Source organism: Pinus tabuliformis, chromosome J (assembly GCF_031772625.1).
Source record: "Pinus tabuliformis cultivar Carrire ecotype Pingquan chromosome J, CPIR1, whole genome shotgun sequence".
NCBI classification, from domain to species: Eukaryota; Viridiplantae; Streptophyta; class Pinopsida; order Pinales; family Pinaceae; genus Pinus; species Pinus tabuliformis.
Window position 1 is genome coordinate 1245519611 of NC_142295.1, and position 14442 is coordinate 1245534052.

The 14442-nt window shown below is 36.2% G+C and overlaps 1 long non-coding RNA gene across 1 annotated transcript; it reads right to left on the minus strand.

Annotated features, from left to right (window-relative positions):
* Window positions 1-1973: 1973 nt before the first annotated feature.
* LOC149231713 (uncharacterized) lies at window positions 1974-13819 on the minus strand. The gene is made up of 4 exons (XR_016247473.1): window positions 13593-13819; window positions 2646-2732; window positions 2460-2552; window positions 1974-2287 (listed from the first exon to the last, which is right to left on the minus strand). It is a non-coding gene; the product is annotated as an uncharacterized LOC149231713 (long non-coding RNA).
* Between the last annotated feature and the right edge of the window lie 623 nt (window positions 13820-14442).

Sequence of the window (14442 nt, forward strand, 5' to 3'; positions counted from 1 at the left end):
TTACCGCTAGTCCCTCGTGCGGCTATGCGACTCTGCGACTCGCAAAGGTCACAGGTCGCATAGGTCGCAAAGATCGCACAGGTGACATCACTACAACAAAACCAGCGATTTGCGCCAGATTTAGCGCCAGATTTTAGTGCATTTTTTTTGTAATTGTGATGAGCAACCTGGCACTAAATCTGGCTCTATTGTACAATTTTTAAAGCGTCCTTTTTTTGCACCTGATTTTGCATCCTTTTTCACGCTAGATTTTGCATCATTTTTTACACCAAACTATGCATCATTTTTTGCGTCAAATTTTGAACCAAGATTTGCATCTTATTTTATGACAGGTTTTGCTTCTAGTTTTGTGTCATTTTTTGCATCTATTTTTCATTCTCTTTTGCTTCCTATTTTTTGTCATTCTTTGCTTCCATTTTTTCACCATCATTTGCATCAAGTTTACACTGTATTTTGAATCCAATTTAACGTCTTTTTATGCATCCATTTTGTGTCAGTTTTTGCATCTAGTCTTACGCCAGGTTTTGTATCTAGTCTTACACTAGTTTTTGCTTCTATTTTTGCACCAGCTTTGGTGCCTATCTTTGCACCATGTGTTGAATTTGATTTAGCACCAAATTTTGCATCCATTTTTGTGCCCATTTTTGCATCTTTTTTTGGACCATTTTTTACATCCACATTTACGTTTGATTTGTCTCCATTTTTCCCATCTCATTTTGCACCATATTTTACGTCATTTGTTTCATCCAATTTTGCATCATTTTTAACACCATCTCTTTCATCTAATGTTACATCATTTTGAGCATCCAAATTTGCATTTATATTTGCATCTTATGTTGAGTCATGTGTTGTGTCCACCTTTGCATCTTATTTTGTGTCTAATGGTACATTCAATTTAGAGCCATTTTTTACGTCTACTTTTGTATTTGTTTTTGCACCAAGTTTTGCATCCAATTTTAAGCTATTTTATGCCCCTTTTTGCACCATTTTTTTGTGTCTACTTGTGTCCAATGTTGCACCATTATTTACACCGACTTTTTCATCCAATTTTGCATTTTTTTGGTGTCTAGTTTTACATCGTTTTCACCATCCAAATTTGCATCTTTTTTTGCCTCATTTTGTGTCCACATTTGCATATAATTTTGTGTCTGAGTTCGAGCCTAAATTTGCATGTGACTAGGAATCATTTTTTACATCCAATATGGCATCCTTGGTTTCACCCTTTTTCAGCCCCATTTTGCATCTTGTTTTATGTCTTTTCTTACATCTTTTTTTTTCCTTTTTTGCACCCAAGTTTGCATCCCAAATTTACACCATTATTTGCATCATCATTTGGCATATTAATTTGTAACGTTTTTTGCTTCTTTTTAACGCTCAACTTTGCATCTTATTTTACATCTAGTTGTTGTCTTTTTTTGCATCTAATTTGGTGCCCATTTATGTGTCCTTGTTTTTGCCCAATTTGATATCCTTTTGTATGCCATGTTTTGTTCCCTTCTTTGTGTCAACTATTGCACAATTTTTCACTTCTAATTTAAAACACTTTGTATGTCAATTGTTTGCATTTTGTATTAATTCCTAGTTTAACACCCAATTTTACTTTCAATTTTGCATCCATGGTTACATCCGCATTTGACTTCTTATATAGAGTATATTTTTCTTTACATATATGACCCCCTTTATAGATTCATAGTGAAATATATGATAGTTTCTAAATATCATTAAAGTAGATATCACAATTCAAAATCATTTGTAAAGAAATTTAAGAGAAATTGACAACATCCATCGAAAAAAATAACAATGTGTCATTAACAATTTTCAAAACATGTATAAAATAGCAACATAATACTAATAAAATCAGTATTATTTTTAATCAAAACAAGTAAAATTCAAATATGATTAACAAATCAAAATATTTCATGAATATCGTTATTCTACGATAAATTAACAACATACATAAATCAAACTCATCGTTGATTACAAAATCAAAATGTCTCATTGATATAGGGTAAATTCACAACACCCATCTAAACATAACAATGTCATTCTACACAATAATTTCTTCATAAAAAACAATGCATGTGCATGCCTAGCTACCACCACCAAGATCATCCTCATGATCATCTTGACCATCCTCATTACTCTGATCCACATCATCACCAACACCGCAACTATCATCATCATCTCCTCCTTCACCACCATCATCCTCATCCTCATCCTCGTCATCTCCTGATATATGTTGAACATAATTTGGATCATCGTCTTGGCCATCATTACCTATAGCATTCTGACAAAAAAAATCAATATTACATGTTAGTATTAATTACATAACACAACGCATGTTTTTGTTATACAATGTTAACCATAAAATGAGGTAAGATATAATATCTAATAGTACTAAAAAATAAAATGAAAATATGGTTTAAAAGTATATTGGAAATCCAACTAAGATTACATACCATAGAGTCCATCCAAACAACAAATTCAACCCATCTCTTTTGCTGCAGCACCTCCTTTTCCAAATGATTTGGAGGTCTTCCATATTTTAGTTCCTATCAATCAGTAAATAGGGAGAAATTAGATAACAATGACTTTCTTCTAGTACAAAATTTATTAAAAAAATATCACATGTTTAATATACTTACAAAGGTTGTTATCAGTGCTTTTAAACCTTTCTGGCCACTACGATGAGTGACTTTTGTCTTGGTTAACCTCGCCTTGGATGCCTTGTCCTTAAACATAAACCAATTCAATTTATTTTCACACAAATACATGTCTAAGATACTGATAAGTATTAATACATTCTAAATAATGTTTAATGAAAAATTCAATACCTGAATGCTCTCATTGCCGGCTTTTCTTTGTGCATCCAACTTCTCATATGATTTTACAAGTTCTTTCCATACTTTAAAATGTATGTCAATAGGTCTTTGTTTCAGTCTTTGATCTTGAGGCATTTTTTTAATTTTTCTTGTTTGGTTAAAAATTTTGGTTAAAAAAAAACGAACAAGTAATTCACATCAATGGCATGGGGACTCTATGGATATGTGTAAAAAAATGGCTATAAAGAAAACATCCAAAAAACTTATGAGCTCTCCCTTTGATGGTCACTTGGGGCATATGGCTGGAAAGGAACAACTCCATTTTAGAAAATCAAGGACAATCCTCTCTCAAAGTCCTTCCTAATATTTGCTCCAAATGTCTTAAAATGAAAAACAAAATTCAAACGTCATCCTTAAACATCTCCCTTAAATATAACGTTGGACCATAAATTCTTCACTTTTATTGTTATCGGCTCTGGAATGATTTTTCTATATGCAATTATATAATTAAATATGTGTGCACTAATGAAAAAACATTGAGTTTCATTTTTCATAATCACAAACAATGAAAAAAGAATCACACGTAACTAGCATCATTTTGGAAATTTTATATTTATTAAAAATCTTTAACATGTTTTCCTCCCATATCTCATAAAAAGGTGTGAAATTTTTTATATACTCTCCAATAAGCCTAAGGATCACATACCTTTTAGAACTTTGCATTACGGCATTATATGTTTCTCCTTGAAGATATATAATATGTTTCTTCTTTAACAAAAACGCTCTGATCGAAGGATGGTAATGTATTCATAGAAGTCACTGCAAAAAATCATTTGGGTATGAGGATTTTCAAGATTTCAATGGAAATCTGGATGTGGGATGCGATGTTACGATGTGGGTCGAAGAGATTGAGCTCTTTCTTTTTCTGGATTATGGGATTTGAATGCAGGAGTTGTTTCTATGGATGATAAAATTATGAGATTGAGGATTGTGGTCTTTGAATGCAGAAATTGCTTCTTTGGATGATAAACTTGTGCTTTTTTTATAAACAGTTGTGGGGATTCTCCTAAGTTTTTATTGATTTCTCTTTTGTGTATCATTCTTGTCATTGTCAACCCCATTATCATATCAATTTCTAGGATGAGAAAGACAGGGATGGGATGAGTGAGGGCTCAATGTCTTTGTTGTCATCAGAGTCCAGGTCGGTTGATGGCAGTGAAATGGAAGGGTAATCCCCAAGGTGGTTTGTTGACGATGATCAGACATGACACAAAATGAGGCGTGGGCTCGTTCTGAAGACCAAGTGAGTGGATTCCTTTGATGTGGAGGCCATGGACGTGCCTGGTGTTCATAAGGGCCATGATAAGGACCTTTCATTAGGACGGACGCTCGACTTGGCATTCCAAACACTTGGAGTGGTCTATGGAGATATGGGTACCAACTCCTTGTATGTTTTCACTAGTGTATTCATCCAAGCTCGTACCAAAGGAGAGGAAGATGTTTTGGGTGCATTAGCTTTAGTGATGTACACAATAGCCCTCATCCCTTTGGCTAAATAGGTGTTCATTATGCTCAAAGCCAATGACAATGGTGAAAGGGGGACATTTTCCTTGTACTCTTTGATTTGCACATATGCGAAGGTCAATCTGCTCCCCAACTAGCAATCATCAGATGAAAAAAATTCCAGTTTCAAGCTCAAGTTGCCCACCCCGAAACTGGAAAGATGATTACGAATCAAAGAAAGCCTTTAGAGAAGTACAAAATTGAAGACCCTACTGCTACTCTTGTTTCTCATGGGTACTTCCATGGTAATTGGGGATGGCATACTTACACCTGCAATATCAGTCATGTCTGTTGTTAGTGGCATGCAAGATGAAATATCTAGCTTTACGGAAGACACAGTGGTCATTGTCTCAATCATATTCTTGGTGATCTTGTTCAGCATAAAACAGTTTGGTACAAGCAAAGTAGGCATGACATTTTCTCTGGCACTCATGATATGGTTTTTATCTATTGGTTCTATTTTACTTTACAATATTATTTAACATGACATGACAATTTTAAGGGCATTCAATCCTGTTTATATCTATTACTTGTTCAAGAGGAACACTATCAAAGCATGGATGTCCCTAGGAGGTTGCATGTTATGCATAATAGGAGCTGAAGCTATGTTTGCTGATTTGGGTCACTTCTCAGTAAGATCCATCCAGATAGCCTTCACATGTGTAGTATTCCCATGCCTACTATTGGTTTACATGGATCAAGTTGCATATCTTATGAAGCATCCCTCTGTGGTGGAGAACGTATTCTCTGCTTCAATTCCAGATGGTTTTATCTGGCCAGTCTTCGTGATAGCTAGTGTTGTTGCCATGATTGCAAGCCAGGCAATGATCTCAACAAAAATTTCATCTATTAAAATGTCCATGGCCCTAGGATGCTTTCCCAGATTGAAAATAATTCACACATCCCGACGGTTCATGGGTCAGATCTACATTCTTGTCATCAACTGGGTTCTAATGATAATGTGTGTCTTGGTATGTGATTGTTTTAAGAGAACGGTCGAGATATCAAATGCATATGGCATTGCAAAGGTAGAGATGATTATGGTGACTACAAGCCTAGTGACTCTTGTCATGGTTCTTATATGGGCAAAAAATATATTCCTTGCGATTGGATTTCCTGTTCTATTTGGATCAACTGAGCTAATTTATTTTACTGCAGTTTTGATGAAAGTGGGGGAAAATGGTTGGATAAATGGTTTTTGCCACCTGCTTCCTTCTTGTGATGTACATTTGGAACTATGGAAGTGTTCTGAATTATCAGGAGTTGTATATCTTGTTGGTCACGGTGTTGTCAAGGCTAGAAAGGATTCATGGTTTCCTAAGAAACTAGTTATAATCTACTTCTATGCTTTCATGAGGGCAAACTGTAGGGCAGGCCCTGCAAGCCTCAATGTACCTCACACCAATCTCTTGCAAGTTAGCATGACATATACTGTCTAACTTGAAGGTTTCCATGAATCAAACATGCTGAATGTTTTTCAAGGACCAAGTCACAACATCAATATGGTGATGGATAACAAAGATTTCCTTGAAGGTGGCAGAGATGAAGTGAATTTTAATGTGAAGTTAATAATCATAAGTTTTGTTGTCGACCAAGATCTTCATTACTTAGTCCTTGATTTTGTTTGATAGAGAATAATAGCCATTCCTATGATTAATCACTGATATTTATGAACAAAGACACCATTCTTTTTTCAATGAAGATGATAGGTGGTATTTTATATGCATGGTTAAGCCTAAGATAAGCCATGTTTTCTACATAAGAAAGTTATATTAAGTTATATCCATGAAAATCTGTGTTGCATGGGTACCCGCACCCGGGGGTAGGGTTCTCGAACCCGTCCCGGGTTCCCGCACCCAAGTACCGGATTCGGGTACGGGTTCTTCCCAGACGAACCCAGAAGAACCGGGTTCTTCAAAAAAAAAAATTGGGTTCTTTTCCTTTAACGGGTTCTTGGGTTCTTCGGGTTCTTCGGTTCTTCGGTTCTTCGGGTTCTTCGGGTTCTTCGTGTGCTTGGGTTCTTGGGTTCTTCGGGTTCTTCGGGTTGGGTTCTTTGGGTTCTTCGGGTTCTTTGGGTTCTTCATAAAAAAACTATATTAAAAATTTAATTTTCAAATAATTTTTTTTTATTGAAATTTAAAAAATGATATGCCCAATGTTGCATGGCCCATTGATCTATGCAACAAAGGTTTTATGTTGACCTAACAGGGGAATGAACTCCAGTGGGCCCAATTCTGGGCTATACAATATTTTTTGTTTAATAACAGAAATGATAATTTGAATAAATTATTTAAATAAGCAACCTTACTATGGGCCAGTGACACAAAGAACAATAAACTTAGAAATCTATTTTGCTGAACAAAAGAAACAAGCTTGGAGAATATTGTTACTCTAAAGATTCAACTTCAACTTCATATGACACAAAAGATGGGGTGTTAACTTACGATATTTAGCCAAAGTAAATCTAATAGGAATGACTAACTTGGAAAGTAAACAACTGGGCTCCCAATTCCATTTAGCGGCCAGCCTTTCATGAAACAAACAACGCAACCTTGCAGGTAGTACATTCCCATAGTGCAAGTTGTTTATGAATAGCAAAAGGAAGCACTGCAAAACTGGTTTATGTAGACCTTCTGTGTTCAGTCCTCCTGTCTATCTGTTTTATACAATTTGACAGCAGTATTAACTGATACTCACATGGGGACCAACATGAGAAGCCATAAAAATTCAAAATGATTAAGCACTGAGAGAATTCTTTCTGCTCATACAGACCTGTAAAATGTCATCAAGATTAGAAAGGGAATGACATATATCAGGAAGATCATAGATCACAAATTTCACCCTAATCTACACTGTTTGTTGTTTCTGAAGTGAGGTTGTTTTGCTTTCCAGTGAGAAGATATACTTGAATTCTGAAAGGATATGTTATAATGCTGATACTACTTGTGACTGCACAGAGAGGCCCTGAGTCACTGAACAGCCACCATTCTTCTGTGGAAAACTGGCTTCTGTATGAAGGGGTGTTACCTGCAACAATGCCTATGGACAATCCTGCAGAAAAATGGGCTTTGCTTTAAAGGTGTGTGATCCCTTCAACATGCCGATAGTTGATGGTTATAATTTTGAAACATAACCCAGAGGAGAAAGAAAGGAAACTTCTTCCTAATCGCGCACAGGGCAGCCCTTTCATATTGATTAAGCCAGATGCAACTACAGTTCCATGGGAACAAGACCAAAAGCCATCATCAAAACACAGTGTTCCATGACAATAGGAAATAGACCTTGAGTCAATCTGGTAAATGCATTATCTATAACAGTAATAATAGATGAACCGTATTCCTCAGTAACTGCTATTCCTCACATCTAGAATTTTGCACCCCTTGGTATCCTTAGTGGGTCTTTTCCTTGTTTCCAGAATGGAATTTTGAGTGTAGGTGCTTTTGTGATTGTTTCATTGCCTTCTTGTATATTATTGGTATCTCACGTGCATTCATGGATAGGCATAGCCCACTAGATATCTGAGAGTCTGAAACAGGCTTGACAATTCTCAAAGTTTTGTAAACTTTTCTTGTCATTTTAGTATCTAGAGTCTTGTCTGCTATGGTTTGGAACTTCTTGAAAAAAATGTTGGCATTGGGGGTACACATGCTAGTTTTACATTTTTACCCAATATGGTGGTGTGTAGGGTATCACAAGATAATGTTTTGTTGGAAACACATCAGGATGGTTTTCCTGCTATTGATGTGAATGACTACTTCTGTTAAGCATATTTTTCTCTATGCCATGTTGTAGGAGGATGCTCTGTACTATTCACTCATCAAAGCTTACTGCAAATCAAAGAAAGTTCAAGCCGCTGCCCAGATACTGAACAAAATGCTTAGGGAACGTGTTGTTCCAAGTCATGCAAGTTTTATCTATGGCATGCATCATCTTGGAGAGGTAGGAAAAAAAATTGAGGCATAAAAAGTTCTTGAAGAAGTGATAGATTGTAAATCCTCTGTACATGTTAAAGTATACACAAAAGTAATGTCTGCTCTATTTCAGACCAGTGAAGTGGAAAAATCATTACAATTAGAAGGCAAAATAATTAGAAGAGGTTGTGAAACTAACTTTTTGACTCTGTAAAACAGTGTTTCTCTAAGGGAAAAATTGATGAGGTATCCAAGATTTTAGAAGGCATAAACCAAAGATATCCGGTACAAGGTATTACATTATGAAAAAATTGAAATGGTCAGATTTATTGTTTTTCCAAGGAGACCACTCTTGCTTGAAGGAATGGAGAGGGATCTGCTCGTAAGAAAGTACTGAACCAAGACCATTGTCAAAAAATGTTGAACCAAGAGTATTGTTAAAAAGCAATGTTGCTTAGTTGCATGAAAATTTAATTGTCCAAAATTTAATTTTGGACTCTTTGCTGGCAAAATTTCATATAAAGGTATGCCCTTTTGCCTTATAACATGATGATTTTAATGAAAATGGAGGAAGGGAATCAACTTCAGAGAATCAAATGAAGTTAAAAAATATTAGATTATCAATTATAATCCATAGGAAGGGAGGAAAATAAAGGGAGATGTTTTAAGGCTTGATTTGATGACTCAACCTCAATTCATGATTGATTATGATGGTTGGAGATGCATCTAGCCCTTGTTTTGTATTTTTGGAGCTTTATTACCCCTAAAAGGGCATAACATCATGCTTGGGAAGAGTTTCAACCCATGCATGCGAGCATTAGTGGCTTATTTTTTTGTATTGAACTATTGAGTTGGCTTGGTAGCCCATTTACTTCAAGCCCACTCAGAATTAAGTTTCTTATAAGGCTTTTAGGAAAACTAATGGAAGTGATTGACCTCATATAAATAGAGGATCACTCCCTTGTTTATCATCATCACTTGTGGATTTCAACCTCTTTTATAAAGCTCTACTTAGCCTAGATGCAACTCGCTACTTGTGGAGATGTGATCTTTTTGGACCCATTGCTATTGGCGAATGATTTGTGTCTTGGAGGTGTCTTTTTGGGATTGAAAGAAGGCTATTTCTTGGAAGAATTTAAGTGTAATTGCAGATTTTTATTGTTTTTCATGTGATAAAATTATGCTAGGGTTTTTCTTATTCCATCTCTACATGCATATCTTATATGGAAATCTTGCTTGATTATTGCATGCTAAACCTTGAATACCATAAAGGACCTCCTAGAGAGCTTTCATTTATTTAATTTCCCCCCCATTAAAAAGATAGCTAGGGTTTATCAAGTGAAAACTAGGGTTTTCCCTCTTACTCCAAGCATAAATTTAATTTATCTTAAATTTAGCCCTATAGACTACATCACCCAGGTAGGAAAAGGCACTAGGAATCCTTTTGGTGATCAAAAATCATAAAAACTTTCATCTTATCTCCTCTTCTATTTTTTGAAGTCCTTTAAAGCAGGCCGCTAGGGCTAGGGCATAGGGTCAAATTCAACAAGGGTCTCCTATTGGATAGACATTGAGGCTTTAGTAGCTTGAGTTAAACTTGATTGATCCTTGGCACTCAAAATCTAGCTCTCTTCATGCTTGAATTTTCCCCAACAGTCTACCCTAGGCAATTTGTGCCCTAGCTAAATCCTAACTTTGGCTAAGGCTTCAACTTGGGTCTTAAATCGAAGGTTTGCCTTTTCTTATTTGCAAACCTTTTCTTGGTATTTGTATACCTAGGCATCCCTTTGTTGATCTACACGATGTAACCCTAGGTCACAAGTACCTCTCTAGGGCTTTGTATATGGTACACTGCTCCTACACATAGACAATTGTGCCCTTGTCCATTGAAAGTACCTTTACTTAGCTTTGATTCATCTGATATATCACCTTGATCCATATAACTTAGAATATCATTTAGGTGAAAATTGGGAAGCCTCCTGTGTGGTATAATTCCACTAAAAAGCAGAAGGAGGATTGCTGAGGTGACAATGGAAATGCACCTCATTGTTCTATTAATGTCTGGCCTTTGCCTTGTGAGAGCTTGCTAGATTTTGAAGAAACAGGCCTGATATCATTAAATGGCAGTCATGGTAGTTCGACAGTGATTATATTCCTTCCTGGAACCAACATTGCATTGAAGGCAGGGCACACTTCAAAATTGTTGAAAAAAATGTATACACCATGATAGAAAATGACAATAAAAAAGATGTATGTGGTAGATTGAGCAAGGTAATAACCATTCCTGGAAAGTATCAACTTGTAGCTATTATAGTAAATGTTGTATTCATTTTTCAGATAGTTTTTGGGGACAGTCCTTCAAGGATGTATCAATGCCCTACTCAAGAATACATGCTTGAAGATGCCCTGAGAATGACATTGGTGCCATTCTTTGGCATACTTTAGAAAATAAAATTGATTCTCTTGTAAGGCAGAAGAACACACCAATTGGTCATATGGATCACCACATTGTTGAAATTTGTTCCGGGAATGCCTTGCAAAAGAACAGTGATTTGTGTCCAAAGGGAACAGAAGAGTGCAGAACTGATAATATGGCCTTGACATGCAAACTGCTGAATCTGTGCAAGACTCAAAAATACAACAGTCTTGTACTTTTTCATATAGTCTTAAAACCAGAATCCAAAAACATGTAGTAAAGGGGGATATTGTTTTCTCGGAAGAGATGCTCAAGAGCCAAGAAAACACCTTATGGTTTGGCAACAATTATAACAGTCCTTTGCAGGGATGGGTAGATATATCATGTAGCAGAACATGTCCAAAGTTACAGCCCCTTCATGACATACTTCATTTGCAGGCATCCAAATTCATTCCCAGAGAGGCATTGACAGAGATTCCAACTTGTAACCATTCAGAGTTTGATGTCTCCCTGTTTTCCATGATGACTAAGCACTGAGGGAAGGGGCATTGTGCTTCCAAGATGTTAAGGTGGCTGCATCGGATCACTGACTTCACCTAGTAGCTGCATTTTGTACATGCTACAGTAGGGTAGGAAAATGAATAAGTTCACTTGAGCAGTAGTGTAACAAAAATAAGCTCCCTTGAGAATTTTATTTGGTTTTATTGTCAATGATGTGTTTGTTGATGAGGAGGTCAATCTCATGTGTAAAGAGATGCACTTCCTCAATTTCACTCATGGTTGGATTTTTGTAGCTCTCACTCCTTGGAACTTAATTGACATATCTTTCTTGGAGCATTTATGGTGTAAGGGATTCTTTTTTTGTGGATGATTGTTTTCAATTCTTGAAGCTTCTCTTTCTTGGTTATTATTTGAATTTTGGTGCATACAGATTAATGATGAAATGCTCGTCTTCTACAAGACTTCAAGATCAATCCATTTAGGGGGTAAGTTACCACTTGGAAGGGAGATGTTTTAGGGTTTTTCTTCTGCATTATTCCTTTGTTGATTTGGTGATTATTTGGCACCTTGCTATGTTTTTCCTTTGGTTCCCTAGTAAGAAGTATTAAGTACATTTATCAAAACATATTTGATCTTGTTGGTGAAGGTTTTCCATTGAAAGTTCCCTTCTTGTAGACCTTGATATTCATTTTTATTCTTCATTGAGTGAGGGATCACTCTTTCCTTTTGGTTCTAGACTCTAGTCTCAAACCCCTAATCCTTGAAGGAAATAAGCCACTTCTCCGAAGAGTTTCTTCTTGACCTCATAAGCCATTTGATTCTCCTTCCATCACTTATTCTAAAACCCTAAAAACTCCAAAACTCTATTTTACTAAGGCTTCTCTCAACTTCACCTTGTGCCTCATTTCTTTGTCTTATTAATAGTATTAGGTATATCCCCTTGAGCCAAAGGAGAGCCAGCCTAAAGTGAAGAGGATAGGTTGTTGAGGTGAAGGTGGTGACCATCCTAACAGTTCCCTGAAGTTGTACATTGTGGATTAGGGCTCTTATCATTACATACAATTTGAGAGGTAACAAGAAGAATGCACCCTTCCCCACAGAAGCAGCGAATGATTGGAGATGAATTGAATTCTTAAAGGAGGTGGGAGTATTTTGTGGACTCCAAGCAACTAACTATGACAAGGGGCAAGCAACAACATTGTCTTGTGGGGGAATCTTATGGAGTTAATTTGCTAATTTTGCAGCAGTTTCTTAATTGTATTTCAAGAAAACCTGCTAGCTCATTTGCATGTGAGAGAGATTGCAAGACAGTACATTTCATTGTCCCCAATAAGAGAAACAAGTTGAAATTAAAGAAATTATGATACCTGGTTTTTGTGAATAGCAGTTTATGGTTACCGAATAACAATATGTTAAAAAAGGCCTCCAAGCATGACATTCTACTTTCTGATCATAAAACAAGAGGTTAACACTAATAATACACCTTTCATCCCCCAGTCCATGGAAGCATTAAACTATTACTCATCAGTGTTTGAGTCGCTAGATGCTACACTTAAAAGGGATAGCAGAAATCGTATGAATGTTGAAAAACAATGCCTTGCCTGAGACACAGTGAACATAATTGCTTGTGAGGGAGAAGAAAGGATTGAGAGGTATGAAGTTACAGGAAAATGGAGAGCTAGAGTGACGATGGCAGGATTTAGTGTATATCATCTTAGTGCTAATGTTAAGGACACGGTTAAATCTTTGCTCTGTTAATCATATTGCAATAGCTATAAGACTAAGGAAGAAGGAGGAGCTATGTATTTACTATTTTGGATGGTTGGACAAAATTCTCATTGCAACATCTGCTTGGCATTGAGAGGCAACGACTATAAGAATGTTCTTGTACAAGAATTTGTTATAATTTATCAATACCATTGTTGAAACTGCATGTGACTTTCATGTGTGTCAGGGAAGAGTTCAGAAACCTGACACAATAACTTATTATAGGGGTAAAAGATGAAACTAATTTAAGGAAACAATGGTTTTTACCTGTCCTGTTCAACCAGGGATAAGATAGTTATTCGTTTGTATTTTGCTTCCTTATCCAGGTAGACAGGAAAATGCTAAGGCTTGCTAAAATCAATGATATGCCTGCCTACACAGTGGGTAATTGGATAGAGATAGTTACTATTTAACTTTCAGGAACTTATACTTCACTAGCTAAAAAGTTTTGGATTTTTTTTTTCTTATGACCTTGAGTACAGAGTCTCATAATCAACTAGAAGAAAAATCAAGTCTATCTTTCAATTGCTTGAACCAGGACTATATCACGGATATTGCAACAATAAAAGAAATAATTCCAGTCTATAGAAAGGTAGCATAGTAATAACATACTTGAGTTTTCGGGGTGCTTCAAACAATCTCGTCCTAAAGATAGGATTCCAGGTTGTTTGCAGATTTTAATTGGTGAGGTTGGCTCTAATTTTGGAACTTTGTTGGCTCTGCTGCAGGTATCATTTTGCCCCAAATCTTCGCCAAGCCTTTTTCATGGACTCACTAAAGGACTCTCATTTTCTGCATCCTTCATATGAGTAAACCTTCGACCCAGCACTGGTTTTCAATACAAAATTTCAAAGAGAGAAACTGGCAGTTTGGAGCAGGTTACAAGACCTCCTTCTATAATGAACAGAGATGACCCCGGAATGTGGCAAAAGTTATCCCCTTCAGCCGGTGCTAAAGAAAACAAAGAAACACAGATGAACTGTATCAAGAAACAAAGAAATCGTTTTGACCACGAAGAAACGCAGATGAATTGTTGGAAGTCGTGCAGAGAGAGATCTGGTGGCTCATGGATTGATTCTGGGGCAATGTTTATGTGATTGCAAACCATGATTGTTCATATGCGAGCTACTGAGCTCGTTGAGAGGGATACGCGCAATGGTGCCAAACTACCAAGAAGATTTGAATTTAAAGGCGGGATAGAATATCTACCGTCCGATCATGTCATCGACAGCCATATATTTGTGTTTTAGTAAAACGGATTTTGAAAGAATTTGAAATATTATACATTTTATAGAATTTGAAATATTATACATTCTATTATTTAAGCTGAATAATAGTTTTACTTTGGAAAAGTAATTGGGCACATCAAATAAAATATTGATGCGACGGACATAGAACTCTGAAACAATAATGCACCCTTCTCTTACTCCTAAAAAAATAATGCACCCTTCTCTAGCTGATG